Below are 13,136 nucleotides of genomic sequence, written 5' to 3' on the forward strand. Positions count from 1 at the left end.
GGAGAGAAGAGGCAGGATCCCATCGGGCTAGTTATGCCACACGCCAAGAACAAAGAGCTGGTGCTGTGAGCTTGCTGCCTGCTGCGCAAAGCCAATACGCTACACAAAACGGGGAAGCCCAGGGAAACAATGCAATGACACTGGTCAGCAGAGTAAACAGCAGCCACAGCATGCTAGCACCTCACCATCGTCACACTGCTGTAATCACTGGGGCAAACAAGAGCTTAATGGGGTTTGGACGGGGAACAATGCGGCAGCCCTGCTGATGTTTACAGGGTTCACTAGGGCAGCAAAATTGCCCATTGGAAAAACCTTTGAGTGGGTCATCAGGCTTGCTTTCGCTTGGCAGAGAGCCACAGTGTGCATCTCACAGGAGCAGACAAGCTGTGAGCCGCCTTAAACATTAAGGTGCGTATTGTACCTACTTGATAGGCCACAAAGGGAGAGCCTTACGTGAGGTGGGTAACACAGCAAATACAGCCAGTCAGGGCAAACGACCCTAGCGCAGTACCTGGGCTACCTGCGTCAGTGGAGCAAGGTGAATCGATCACATCTGGAGAGGGAGAGGTGGCAGCCAAGGCCGAACAGGTGAGAGGGGCCGACAGGAGCTTAGCTCTGGTGGGGAGTGGAAAACGTGTTATTTGGTTTGAGGAGTGAGTATAAATGGGACGTAGCGGCCGAGCGAGAGGCTGGCCCCAAAGCAGGGCAGCAGACAGTGACGGGGTACCCTGTGGAGCCCCGGGCGGGCGGTGAACCGCTCCGGAAGACGGCAGCCAGCGCCGGGCACGGCAGGGCCGCCGGCAGAGACGCCGGCGCTCCGCAGCCTCCCCCGGGGGGGCCGGGCAGGGGCGGGGGGCGGCAGCCCGCCCCGGGGCCGGCTCAGCGCAGCCGCCGGCTCCGCCCCACGGGGCCGGGAGCAGAGCCAGGGCCACATCGGCGGAGAGAGGGAGCGGACCGCCGAGCCGTGCCGAGCCCGCCGAGCAGGTAGGCGCCCTGCGGCCTCCCTCTCTGTGGGGCCGGGGAGCGGGGCGGCCCGGGAGGAGAGGGCGCGGGGCGCGACTCCCTCTGCCGGGCCCGGCGGCCCCCTCTGCCGGGCCCGGCGGCCCCGCTCCCCTCGGCCCGGGGGTCTCGGCGGGGCAGTGCGGAGGGCCGGTCCCGGCGGGGATCTCAGCGGCGGGGACTTCCCGGGGGCTTTCTGCGGGGCGCTGGCGGCCGGGGCGGGGAGCACCTCCCCCGGGCCCGGCGGGGCGGGAGCCCCCGCCGCGGTTAGTGGCAGTCCCTTGCCGGGGGGCGGCCGGGCAGGCAGCCCTCCTGCGCCCCGGCGAGCCCCCGCGCCTCCTCGCCGGGCGGGTGGCTGATGCGAGGGCCGCGGGGAGCCTCTCTGGGGCCGAGTCCCCGTTGCTCACAGCTCACATGCGTGCTTCTCGGTATGCCCGTTCAAACTGAAATTGGAGGGTGAGTGTTGGTCCTCTTGTGTGGCTGGTATATGGCCTAAAAAGTCGTCATCAGGTGCAGTGGACCTGGTGTCATGCAGGAATGAGTCCTACAGGCCGGATGCGTTGTTGCTGTAAAGCGATTTTGGCAGGCTGAATGTGCCTCAGCTGCGTACCGATGAGACTGGGCAATGCTGCTGTCTTCAGTGGGACTCTGTCTTTATTGATTTCTAAGATGTAGATTAGATGCCTCTGTAGCAATCTTACCCCTCTTACAACTACAGAAATCTGGTACTGGCCCAGCCTGCTGTGTCCCTTTTTTCCCCACTCCCTTTTAAGATCACAGTGAAGAGTTCAGAGGAGTGCTTGTATTTCAGCAGCTGGGTAGATGTTGGCTGTGAATTGTCTTGCAGTGTGACTGTTAACAAACCTGTTGATACGGGGATAAGGGCTTGTTACAACCCAGGCACGCGGTTTCTGTCCCAGAGCATAAAAGCTCTGCTGTGTATGCTTGAACATAAAATGGAGCACTCAGTACAAAAAAAAAGAGGGGGAGGAGGGGAAAAACCCAACCATCCTGGAATCTAAACGTTGGCTTCAGTAAACTGTAAAGCTAGTTCAGGATGAAGTGTTCCTGTGTCTTGGACCAGCTCTAGCATTTCCATCTTGTGCATGAGATGAGAGCTTGAAACTTTACTAGCTGTGCAAGGGAGGGACAGAGTGTCCTACTGCAGTGCTCTTGGAGGTGGCGGCTGGGCAGAAGAGCAGGTCTTGGAGATGTTTGTGGTGCTGCTGGTGGTAGAGGTTAGCAGGGACGTAACCCATCCCAGCGCTAGTGAGGCCTCTGGATGCGTAGCTTCTGAAAGCACCCATGTGCTTCTGTGCAAGCTTTCTTGAAATCTGCCATCAGTGATACTTGTTCTCCACAGAAGACTTATTTTTTTTTAAACTTTCTCAGGCACCTTGGGCTTGAGAAACGTCCTCTTCAAAGCCCGAGGTGTGAGCCTGCTGCTGTGAAGCTTGCTTCCTGCATGAGAACTGTCGAGCAGAAGCGTGTGGCTTTTGGTGGACTACAAGGTCTGAGTGTACAAACACTGCTCTGAAAATCTAGAGGGAGGTGTCTACTGAGAGGAGCAGTCTCAGTAGTGTGCTGCTGTATGCTGATGTCAAGATAAGCATATGACAAGCTGTAAAAATGACAAATGACGCAGATCTTATTAAATACTTCGAGCACTAAGTGGGAAGAAAGTGTTAACGAGGGAGAAGGGCACTGGTGGTGCGGTCAGTGATCTGTTCTGCCGTGTCACTGCACACGCAGTGGCAGTCCTGCCAGTGTCCCATCGCAGGACCTTTTTGCACTTGCTACAGTGGGGTGGTTTTCAACATTCACTCTTGTTTCTCGTCCTTTGCGTGGAGCAAGAACTCCCACACCTACCTGTGGAAATTTTTTTTTTCTTAAAAAAAAAAAAAATCCATGGACACTTGCTCATGTTGGGCTGTCACATGGGTGAAAAGGACCTTTGCCAACTGCTCTGCAAGCCCATGTGTGGACTTGGAGTGGCTCAGGGATGTGAGTGGCTTCTCACTCCTTTCATTTAACACCTTTCATAGGAGGATCTTGCTTCCAAAATAGCTTCACTCGGTGGAGCCTCTCTGGGCCTGAACCCCTCTTGGCCTGGGCTTCTCCGTCCTTGCCGAGGGCTCTGGGGATCACTGGGACAACATCCTTGTCCCGGTGCTGCAGGGCAGGGGTGGCTGGGTGAAGTCTTGCAGCGTTCGCTCAGCTTCTTACCTGCGTGCGACAGAAATAGAGCAAGACACAAGCTCAGTGCCTGGAGAAAGCTCTCCCCACAGGCGATCTCTGTCCTGCTGCATGGAAGCTCCTCCCTTAAGAGGATTTAGTGGCTTTAATGATGCGGCTCATCTGGACTCTCTTCATTCCTGTTATTGTCTCTATTTTAGTTCTCAGGGGACAGGCAGGTGTAGTGTGACCTACAACCATAAGCTGGTGCAGGAAATGCTCTAACAAGGCCTTCCCACAGCTCCATTGGAGGTTTCCTGCCCCTGCTACCCAAGCCACTCTCTGCTTCGAACTCCATGAAGTACAGGGGGGATTTGTATGAAATTCCTCATCTGATTGGAGCTGAGGAAAGGTTTTATCCCTCTCCTGTATCTCTGGGTCCTTGTGTCACAGCTGTAAGGCAGCAGGGGACCATCCAGGACTGCAGGCATTCATCCTGTAGATGTTTAAATCAGAGATGCAGGTGGGAGTTTTACAGACCTCTGGTAAACACAGGCCCTGAGGTGCTTTCCAGCTCAAACCATAGCTGTGGTTCTTGGTGCCTGCTGGCACTGTTACAGCAGGAAGCGTGCAGCAGAGGCAAAACATGCTGCCGCAAGGACCCTGGGCACCGATGGCACAGGATCTGTTATGGGAAAGCCAGGGTGATGCTGGGAGACGGACCATGCCCCGTGCTATCTGAAGTGGTAATTATTGCTCCACTTTAATGGTGCCTGTGGCGTGGCAGCCACTTTCCTCCTGGTCTCCTTTCTGTTTCTGCTCGCTGGTGAGTGGGAGGTGCTGGCATGGGTCTAGCAGGGCTCAGGCTACAGTTGAGTGGCTTAGAAGGCCGGAGGAGGTAGCAATGCTTCCAGTGGGCCTGTGCAACAAGGGGTGATCGGAGCTTCAGTTCTTGCACTTCTTCCTCAGTTTCCTCTTTGGAAAAAGTTGTGTGCATCAAAATCAACTTCTTACTGCCAGGAACTTTGGCCCTCACCCTAGAGTGCCTTAACTTCACCTCTGAAATAGGAGCACTGTGTCTGCATCCCCTTCTTCTCCTTCCTTGCCTTCATTTGTCTCTGAACATGGATCGTGACATCCAGGGATCTGGAGTCCTTATGTACAGCAAAGGGTGAGCTGGGCCCAGTAACCTTGCCCCCTGCCCCGCGGTTGTCAGCTTTGATGGGCTAAGAAATAAACTGTGCTCTTGCACTGACGCTTCTGTTGGAGGAATGTGGGATCGGAGCTTTCCACGGGCAAATGATTAATGACACGTGTGTGAAGGGATGGCGCTGTGAGCCACCTTCCCTTTAGGAGCTGTGTAATGAGCTGCAGTCATTACCTAACCACCTCTGTCTCTTCCTGGCTCATCTGTACTCTTAAAGAGGGAATGAAATGGAGGAAAGGCTAAAAATTACAGGCGCTCTCTTGTCATGGTAAAAGGAATAATACAGGAGGCACAGCCAGCACCAGCAGTTCCTTGACGGTTGGTCGGCTGTGGCAGAGCCTGTTTGCTGAAAGCTCTCTGGGCTATCAGGGCTCGGAAACACTGAAGCAGTTAATGGCTGACTTGAACCTAGACGAGGCGATAAGTGAAGCACAAGGAACTGCCTGCTGGAGATTGCTTAAATCATTGCTTGCGTGCGCTGACAGATTCAGAGCGAACTAATTTTCTGGAAGAAAGATGAGGCGTTACTGTGGGCAGCTCTGCGAAAGGGACTGCCTGGTAGATGACAGCAGAAAAAGGGAATAAAACAGTAGCCTGTTGGGATGGGGATCGGAGACTGCCCACTCGGTACCCAAGCATGCGTCTGCTCAGATGCAGCAGGGCCAGGGAAGCTGTGTGGTTTGGGGCTCATCCAAAGTAAATACAGGGGAGAAAGGGAAGGAGACTAAGCTGAAGGCAGGCTTTCTCCTGTGGGAAGAGGCACATGCATGGGCTGTCTGGCTGACTGTTCTAGTTCTTTTATCTCCTTGATAGAGCTTCAGAACTGGGACACCACCATTTAAAAACAAGTCAAATCAAAGTGCAGTGCATGTACTTAATTTCTGAAACTTGCTGCTGAGGTAAGTGGCCTGTCTGTCTTTAAGGAGCTCAGGAGCTGGGAAGAGCCTGCTCTCCTGTGCTACCAGGAGCTTTGCACATGGGCAAAGCACTGGTGGCATTTGTTAAGGATGCTGCTAGGCTGCTGTTTTAGTTTCTCTGCAGTGCAGCCTTGAGCAAACAGGTGCACCACAGAAGCACTTTGCCCTTTACTGCAAGATTGTTGCTGGGCTGTAAGCAGATCGCTGATCTCTTCCAGTATGATGATAATCCCATGGCTGTGTGTACTGGAGAAATGCTGATCTGGGACGAGCTATATACGTTAGGATATCCAGCAGCCCAGAGATTTGAAGTTATATAATGGAGAGTTCCCCTTGTAAGCAAAAATAATTCTGCTTCAGTCAGAAGGAGGTCTGTCGTACGCAAGCAAAGGAAGGGATGAGCCATCAGAGCTGCAGCCATGCGCCTTGAGCCGAGCTGGCCTTCCCACAGCTGGAGTTGGGTACTGCCCTTGGTCCCTTCTGCTGCTGCTCCCCATCCGTTGCCATGGAGGCAGTTTGGGAAAGGGGAGGGAGAGGAAGTAGCTTACAGGGATTTACATAGTGGGCCCGAACTTGCTGTAAAGTCGTTTTACCTGGTGGGAATGAAGGAGGCTGTTTCCCAGAGTTGCCCTGGAGAAGGGGTTACAGTGACTGGATGTGGCCATGTCCTCCACTAGCAGCTTCCTTTGGCCACTGCCTCTGCAATCCGTGAGGTTTCTGTGTCCTCACCAGGATGGGGTTGAGGGGCCACACGGGAGCTTGATGCCCTCAGCTCCTGCCTCGACAGGAGAGGCTTCATGCAGCAAATTGTCTGTCTAGTTTTAAAAGCAGCCCACTCCAGGACCCTGATTTTTGCTTCGGCCAGCGTACCAGACTGGCACAGGTTCGAGTCAGTTGCCTCTAGGTGTTTTCTGCGTTGGGGTGCTGTGGGCTCGCAACCTGTATTGGTGCAGGGCTTCAGGAGTGGCACGTGAGGCAGGTGTGGAAGTGACATCTTGGCACTTGGCTAGAACTGCAAGGGCTGCTGCCGTTATCCCATAATATAAGAATATGTAAATCCTAAACGCCTGGAGCCAGCATGTCTCCTGTGATAGACAATTAGCGGTTTGGTTGGGAATCAATTGTGAAGTCTAAATTAACTAGAGGAGCTCTACTACTGCACAGAATGGCTCAGTGCTCTAGTTAGACCTTTCCAGGGAAGTTTATGTACTTTTCATGGCATTTCAGTTTCTAGGTGCTCTAGTCTCAGAGGCAAAAGTATCTGTGTTGGGAATGTCCTATTCCCTTCGTACCTGATTTTTTTTTTTTTTTTTTTTTTATTTCTCCTTGGTCCTGAAAATGGCTTACTTAACATTACTTGGAATACGTGTGGACGGAAATTGAAGAGAGGTTCTGTATTCAGTGGTGTCAGTATCAAGTGTTTGTTTGGACTTTGGTCCCCAGAGCTAACATGCCTGCTTCCGAAAGGCGCCATGCAGACTGCTCTGCTCCTCTCCTTTCTGCTTGTAATCAGGTAATTTGTAGAGTAGCCTTTGCATAAAAGGATGCCATTCTGGCTGGTGTGGTGATAGGATGCCATCTCTAGTACTGCAGTTACAATTGTGCATTGGTTCTGGGGCTTGTTTCATGCTGGTGCTGTGGTGCAATCAAAGTGTCCTCTTGACCGCTGTGGAGTCGATCATGTGTCTACTGCGTGTGTCAGCTTGGACTGAAGCTGCTGGTGATGAGTCAGTCTTGAGTGGCTTTGCTGGAACGTCCTCAACTTCCCAATGTGCTTTACTAAGTAAACTCTGTCTCCTGTCCCCTCGCTCCCATTCTTCCGTGTCTTGTGATCATGGAGCTAGACTCCCTGTTCGAACAGAAGTGTGGATCCAGAATACTGTGCTGGACTTAGATTAAGGAGACTGCTGACCCACAGCTTAGCAAGGCTGTTTTCCCCCCTGCTGTTGCCTTGAATTTTGCACTGACCGAGCAGAGATGGCAACTATTTTGCAGCATCTATGCTGGATGCTTCAAGAAACTGGGGCTTAAAAGGCAGGCAGCAGTTCTAATTACGCTCATCTCTGAAGTGTCTTCTGGGGGCGGGGCGTGGACCCAACCAGACAAAACCCAGCTGCCTGGCTGTACTTTCCCAACAGTCTAAGAAGCTGCTGGGCTCTTCTTTGCATTCAGGTCCCTTTCTAATGCAGGTTTGCAGAGACACTGCACGTGGAATAACTAAAGAGCCCTCTGAGTTGTGCAGTAAATCTGCCTGTTCCCAAAGGAAGCTCTTTTAATTAGAGAAGACTTCTGCTCGGCAGCTGCTGTGCAGGACAGTGCTAGACCACAGCTGTGTGGAGAAGCCCTGGTGAGCCATGTGAAACAAGGTAAAGGCACAGCCCTTCTCCTGCTCCTAGGGGATCTGCTGCACCTCCCTGGGGACACTGCGCAGGAGTGAGGGGAGAGGCTGCAGGTACAATGGAGGTCCCCGGAGGCTGGTGGTGAGGGGGAGTGGAGCCCTGTGGGGCAGGTCAGCCTTGCAAGCGAGCCTCAGCCCCTCAGTGGGACTTTCTGCAGGAGGTGGCTGCTCCCCATATGCAGGGCTCAGCAGGTCTCTCCAAGGGTGATAGCAACTTGTCTGAGTACAGCTAAAATGGGGGTGGTTGTGCCTGCTCCCGAGGGGTGGGAGGTGATGCCCATGGCTGCTGGTGCCTCCCCTGCCTGACATGAGGGGACCTGACAGGTCAGAGTTTCCTCTCGCCCCTGCTCACTGGGGGAGGTGTTGTAACTCGTGGCTTCCTGGAACAAAACCGAGGTGACCAAAATGCTGTTGCTGAAACTGCGTGGGAATTTCTTAATGTCAAAAGCAGCATCAAAATGGCTGCCACCTTGGCAGAAGAGGCTATTTCAAGGGCGGGGTGTTTCGAGGAACAGCAAGCTGCTTTAATGCCCGAGTCTAAGACCTCAAAGGCTCCTTTGATTTGATGCTGCAGTCCTGCTGGTGGTCTCAGAGCCTGGGTGTTTCTGCATTCATTCCCAATCCATTGTGTTGCAGCTTCGGAGGCTGTCGTGGTGGTGGTTTAGACTTGATCCTGTAGTAAAACAGTAAATTCCCCCTTTGCGTAGCTTCAGGCAGATGAGAAACCTCTTCCTAGCCCAGCTGTCAGCTATGAGCAAGACCTACCAGTGTGTGTACAAGTAGATGGCCATGCACCTGGTGTTGTCCTGTGGGAACCTAAACAGTTGCTCCTTGTCTGCCCAGAAGAGAGACAGCCTTTGCCACAGGGTGTTTGCGGTCAGGAGGAACAGCCTGTGCAGTGGTGTGTGAGCTGAGCCAGGTCAGTGGCCGTGTTACTGTCGTGCTGTCTGATGATTACTCCCGTGCCTAGGGTCTCGGTGGAGAGCCCCGGTGTCCTGTGGTGGGTGGCTCTCCTGCTGGCAGCCTTCTGTCAGAGGAGGAGCAGGCAATGGGGCTTTGCTGGGCTGGGTTTCAAGCCGGTGCACTAGCAAGAGGTGGGCACATATCCTGGGGGTGGAGGGAGCCTTGTGTCACAGCCATAACCTGCCCAGGTAGCATGCATGAGACCCCTTGCTGTAACTTGATGTCATTAGTAAGTTTGGCTTGATTAAAAAATGTAGAACTGATGTGAAGTAGAAATGGTCTCTGGGGAGCGGGCTGTGGGGGAAAGAGCACAATGTGGTGGGACAGGTAAGAAAAAAAAATGTGTCTGCAGCCCTACTAAAAAGTAATCTTAGCCTCGGTCGTGATTTACTGATTAAAGATTAAACAGCCCTGCTTTTTTTCCCATCTGAAATGGGAGCATTTATCTCTGCATTGAGGCTTATCTGATATTTGTAAATCAGTTATTCTGGATAAAAGTTCTTTCTTTTTAAAATAAATACCTCTGAACTACTCTTTTTCAATCTCATTCTTTTAGCATTGCTCCATCAAATAGTCTCCTGAAATACCTGTGCTCTAAATTTAGAAAAGGAGACCCTTTCAAGAAAGCAGAAAAGGCCACCCAGCCTCCCTTGGTTCAGGTTCAGCTGAACCTGTTTTCCAGACTGCTGTGCATAGGTCTGCAGACTCCAAGGAAGCCCCTCCTTTTCCCAAAACAGACCCAGCTTTTCGAAGTCTTGCTGTCTATTTTAACTGCCAAATTCCTGGGGAACTTATCCCATATGTCTGTTCCTCTTGGCTTGAAGCAGCCCTGTCCATAACCTACGCATGTGGTGCTTGGAAGGAGGGATTGATTATTTTCCTTTTTTTGGATGGTGTTTGGTGGAGGGGTGATCTTAACTGCAGGTGGCAGGTCTATAATTGAGTAATGTTCTCACATTGCTCCAATTAAGTTGGTCCAATTAAGTCTGCTGGGATTACCTGCCTGGTAATGTGGCAGTCAGCAGGGTAGCAAAACACCTCTATGTATTGCAGTCTGCTTCGGCCTCCAGGACCATCTTCATAGAAGGGAAACCAAAAGGTTTTGAGCATCTCTTCCAGCTGGCTAAGTGTTTTCTAGAGGCCCCCCTTGTTTTCCAGCTTTGTCTGCTGAGATTTCTTACTGTGGCATTTCACTTCCTAAAACGCTTAGGCTGGGAATGAAGCGGCTTCACTGCAGCTTCTGTAACAGCTTGTGCTGTGTTATTCTTGCTCCTCACAGTGCTGCCCTTTACTGCTGTACAATGCAGCTTTCTTTTCCACTTTCTTCCTCCTGTAGGAAGAGCTTGGAGTGAGGAGACTGCTCTGCGAAGGTGGAAGGAAAAAGTGCTAGACAATGCTGCCGTACATCTCGAAGACTGTACAGCAGCCCCTGCTGGGACTGACTCTTGCAGAGTAGAGCATGAAATAGCTTCTGACCTGCATCCTCAGAGTGATCGGATCAGTGAGGGGTTTGGCTGTTGTGGCCAGGTGCTGCCAGTTACAAATGTGAAACTACTTGTATTATTCACATTGATATTGGAGGGGGAAAATGTGGTTGCAGGTGGATATTTTTGAGTAGAAGGGAATGACTCAAAACATCTGTGCTCTAAACTCTTGTACTTTAGGGCTTTTCTTGCCCCCCTGCCCTCTCTGAATCATCATTTTGGAAAGAGGGGCTGCTTGAGACAAAGTCCCTTCCTCTGAAGCTTTTTATAGTTGTAGCTTTCTCTTTTCACTCATGTCTGCTGGTAGTGTCAATTGGTATCCGTGGTGTGAAACTCACAATGTTGTGAAATGTTCGTCCTCAGACTGTCTGTGATGGTGCTCACCTCGCCAGCAGGCAGACCAGGCTCCAGTGGGGCGCGAGGCCTCGTGTGACCCTGGGATCATCTGATGGGAACTTGGGCTTCTCCGAGGGCAGTGAGTGCAGAGGCTGGGTCTGGCAGTAACTTTTCATGGCTGCAGCACCGCTGTTGTGCGAATGGCTCCGTACCATTGAGTCCATTGAATTTGGAGACCCCTGGCTTAGCCGTCCTTGTCTGCTTGTAGCAAATGGGTTTGCTGTGTTGCTTTCCTTGTCCTCCCTGATACGTGTGTCTGGGAGAGACCATGAGATACTTTGTGTGAGAAGCTTGCAGGAATCCTGTACTTCTGACTGGGTACTGGCAGCCCTGCAGTGGGGTCCTTCAGATTGGAGGGCTCATGGTTATGGTAGGGCAGACCTTGTTGAAGAGGGATGATTGTTACAGCTGCTCATCTGTGGTCTTCTGCTCTAGAATCACATGTAACAGTGCCAACATACTAGCAGGGGAACAGAAGTGGTTCAGTAGCCACAGGCATACAGACAGCTGGTAAATGGTGAGGGTGCTGCGATTAGCAAATGGTGTATTTGGCAAAAACAAGATTCCTGAGATCACAAATAGTAAAGGGACTGTTTCTGTGAACAGGCCAAAAGATGCATCCCTTTGGGCTGAGGCACTTTTCTGTGCCAGTAGGACTTCTGCAGACCCAGCATGACCAGAAAAATCACAGTAGTCTTCCAGCTCTGCTTGATCTGTGGGGCTAAAGGGTTAAAACCTCTGCTTCTTGAGATCAGTGCCTTGCTATCAGCAAAGGATCTGATGCAAAGCATGTGATATGATTGAAGTAGACTAATAGCCTGTCTCTTCTGTTGTTTGAGAAAGCTGACTTAATTCTGAACTTCACAATCATTTGGAATAACAAGCCAGAGGTCTCTTCTCTGTTTGCTTTGTGGTGGTTTTTTTGTTGTTTTTCTTCCTTTCTGCCACTTAAGATCATGTGGATGGACCCTAGGGGGAGAAGTCTTGGGGAGAGTGTTGGTGCCAGAAGACACTTCCATTCTCCAGTGGGCTGGTCCCAAAGCAACGTGGGACTTCAGTGCTCTGGTGAGCACTCAGCTACCTTGGCAGGGTGTCCGAGCTCCTCCAGAGGCTTAGCCTGAGAAGCACGAGGGAGTGCTTGTCCTCCTACGCTCTTCTGGGAAGGCAGTCTCTAGCGCTTGGCTTCTAGCAGTGTCTGGCTTCAGCTATGGAGTGAACTCCTGGAGAGCCTGCTGTTGCTGGGAATGGTGGTGGGTAAGCCTAGTTGGGCTCAGCTTCCTTCCCATATTGGGTGTCGGTGCCCAGGCTCTGCTCAGCCCCATCCACCTGTCTGGAGAATAGGGGTGCGGTCCCAAGGCTTGACAGGCGGAGGGGAGGTGGAGAGAGAGGGTGTTTGTTTAATTGCTGTTCAGGCTGCTAAACTGGGGAAAACTTCCTGCCCTTGAAGTAAAACTACTCCCTCTGCACCTTTATTACATCCTTGCTAATTCCTGGAAAGAACCAAAAAGAATAGGAAACCTCACTTCCCAGTTCAGGCAGATGCTGTAACTTCTCAGAAAATGTTTGGCATGGGTGTGCCGAATCTAAACACCCACTAGTTATCTGCCGTAGCATCTGAGAAAATGGAAGTAACTGAAAACCAGTTTGTTTTGAAAGGGAACTTCACAGTAGAAAGTCCTCGACCTTGACCTCTTGCATCTTATGGGAGGAGGAGGCGGAAAAGATGAAAATCAGTTATACTACCTGGTTCCTACTGCAGTCTGGCAATCTCTGGTGCTGTCTCGTAAGACAGAGGAAAAAAAGCTTGCATTAAGGCTTTCTTCCTGCCTGGACTGTGATAGCCTTCGGGTGCTTTGGCAGGGAGGGAAGGCTGCTGGGTCTCAGGAAGGTACTTCCAAGCCAAGTGGCATTGGGAGGGATATTGTGCAACTTCTTGGAGGATGTTTGTTGACCTCCAAGGCATTGCTTGCATGAGAAGAGAGACTCAGGAGCCTGTCCTGTGCATGTCCTTGCACCGGGGATTTCCAGGCTGATGAGCGATGGCAGTGGCAAATGCTTAGTAGGATCCTCTGCCCCCTGCAGAGCCACACTGGGGAGAAGCTTACTCGAGCGCAAGCAGGGTGCTGCTCGTCTGTGCTGGCCACCCTGCTGCAGTTTGGGGTGCAGGTCCTGCCTATGAACTTTGCTGCTCTTTGGACAGTTGTGAGACAAGCCAGCGTGGGGGACTGCCTTTGGCAGCAGGCGCTGCTCACGGTGGGAGGAGCTGGCGGGGGCAACCATTTCAGAGGTTAAGTTTACAGCCTAACAGCTCCAAGTGCAGAAAACAAAGCTGAGCTGGTCTTGTTTTTGGAGCCATTAAAGAGCCAGTGTAGTCAAGTGACAGAGTTGCCCAACCAGTTTTGTGAAAACTATGCATTTTTACTGCACCGTGTGCTGGTTTTAGTCAGTGTGGAGACCTCTTTCTGGACCCTACCTGCAACGTTTGTTACACAAATAACATTCTAGTATGTGGTAACAAAAAAGACAAAAAGTCCGCTAAACTGTACTTTTGGCTTTTTCTTCTGTCTGCTATTTCTGGTAAGTTTTTTTTTTTTAGG

The 13,136-nt window shown here is 51.8% G+C and overlaps 2 protein-coding genes across 3 annotated transcripts in view; both read left to right on the top strand.

Annotated features, from left to right (window-relative positions):
• Positions 1-13,136, top strand: part of EXT2 (exostosin glycosyltransferase 2) — a 334,688-nt gene that overhangs the window by 299,556 nt on the left and 21,996 nt on the right. The window lies entirely within an intron of this gene.
• The window catches only part of CD82 (CD82 molecule), a 41,613-nt gene continuing 29,404 nt past the window's right edge, over positions 928-13,136 (top strand). Inside the window, exon 1 of one of the 2 annotated variants that reach the window (XM_050898481.1) lies at positions 928-984. The gene's annotated coding sequence lies outside the window, so the exon portion shown is untranslated. Of the gene's footprint in view, positions 985-8,580; positions 8,616-13,136 lie in introns of those variants that run through there. The other variant, XM_050898482.1, reaches the window with a different exon arrangement.

The sequence above is a fragment of the Gymnogyps californianus genome, chromosome 5, assembly GCF_018139145.2.
Source record: "Gymnogyps californianus isolate 813 chromosome 5, ASM1813914v2, whole genome shotgun sequence".
NCBI lineage: Eukaryota > Metazoa > Chordata > Aves > Accipitriformes > Cathartidae > Gymnogyps > Gymnogyps californianus.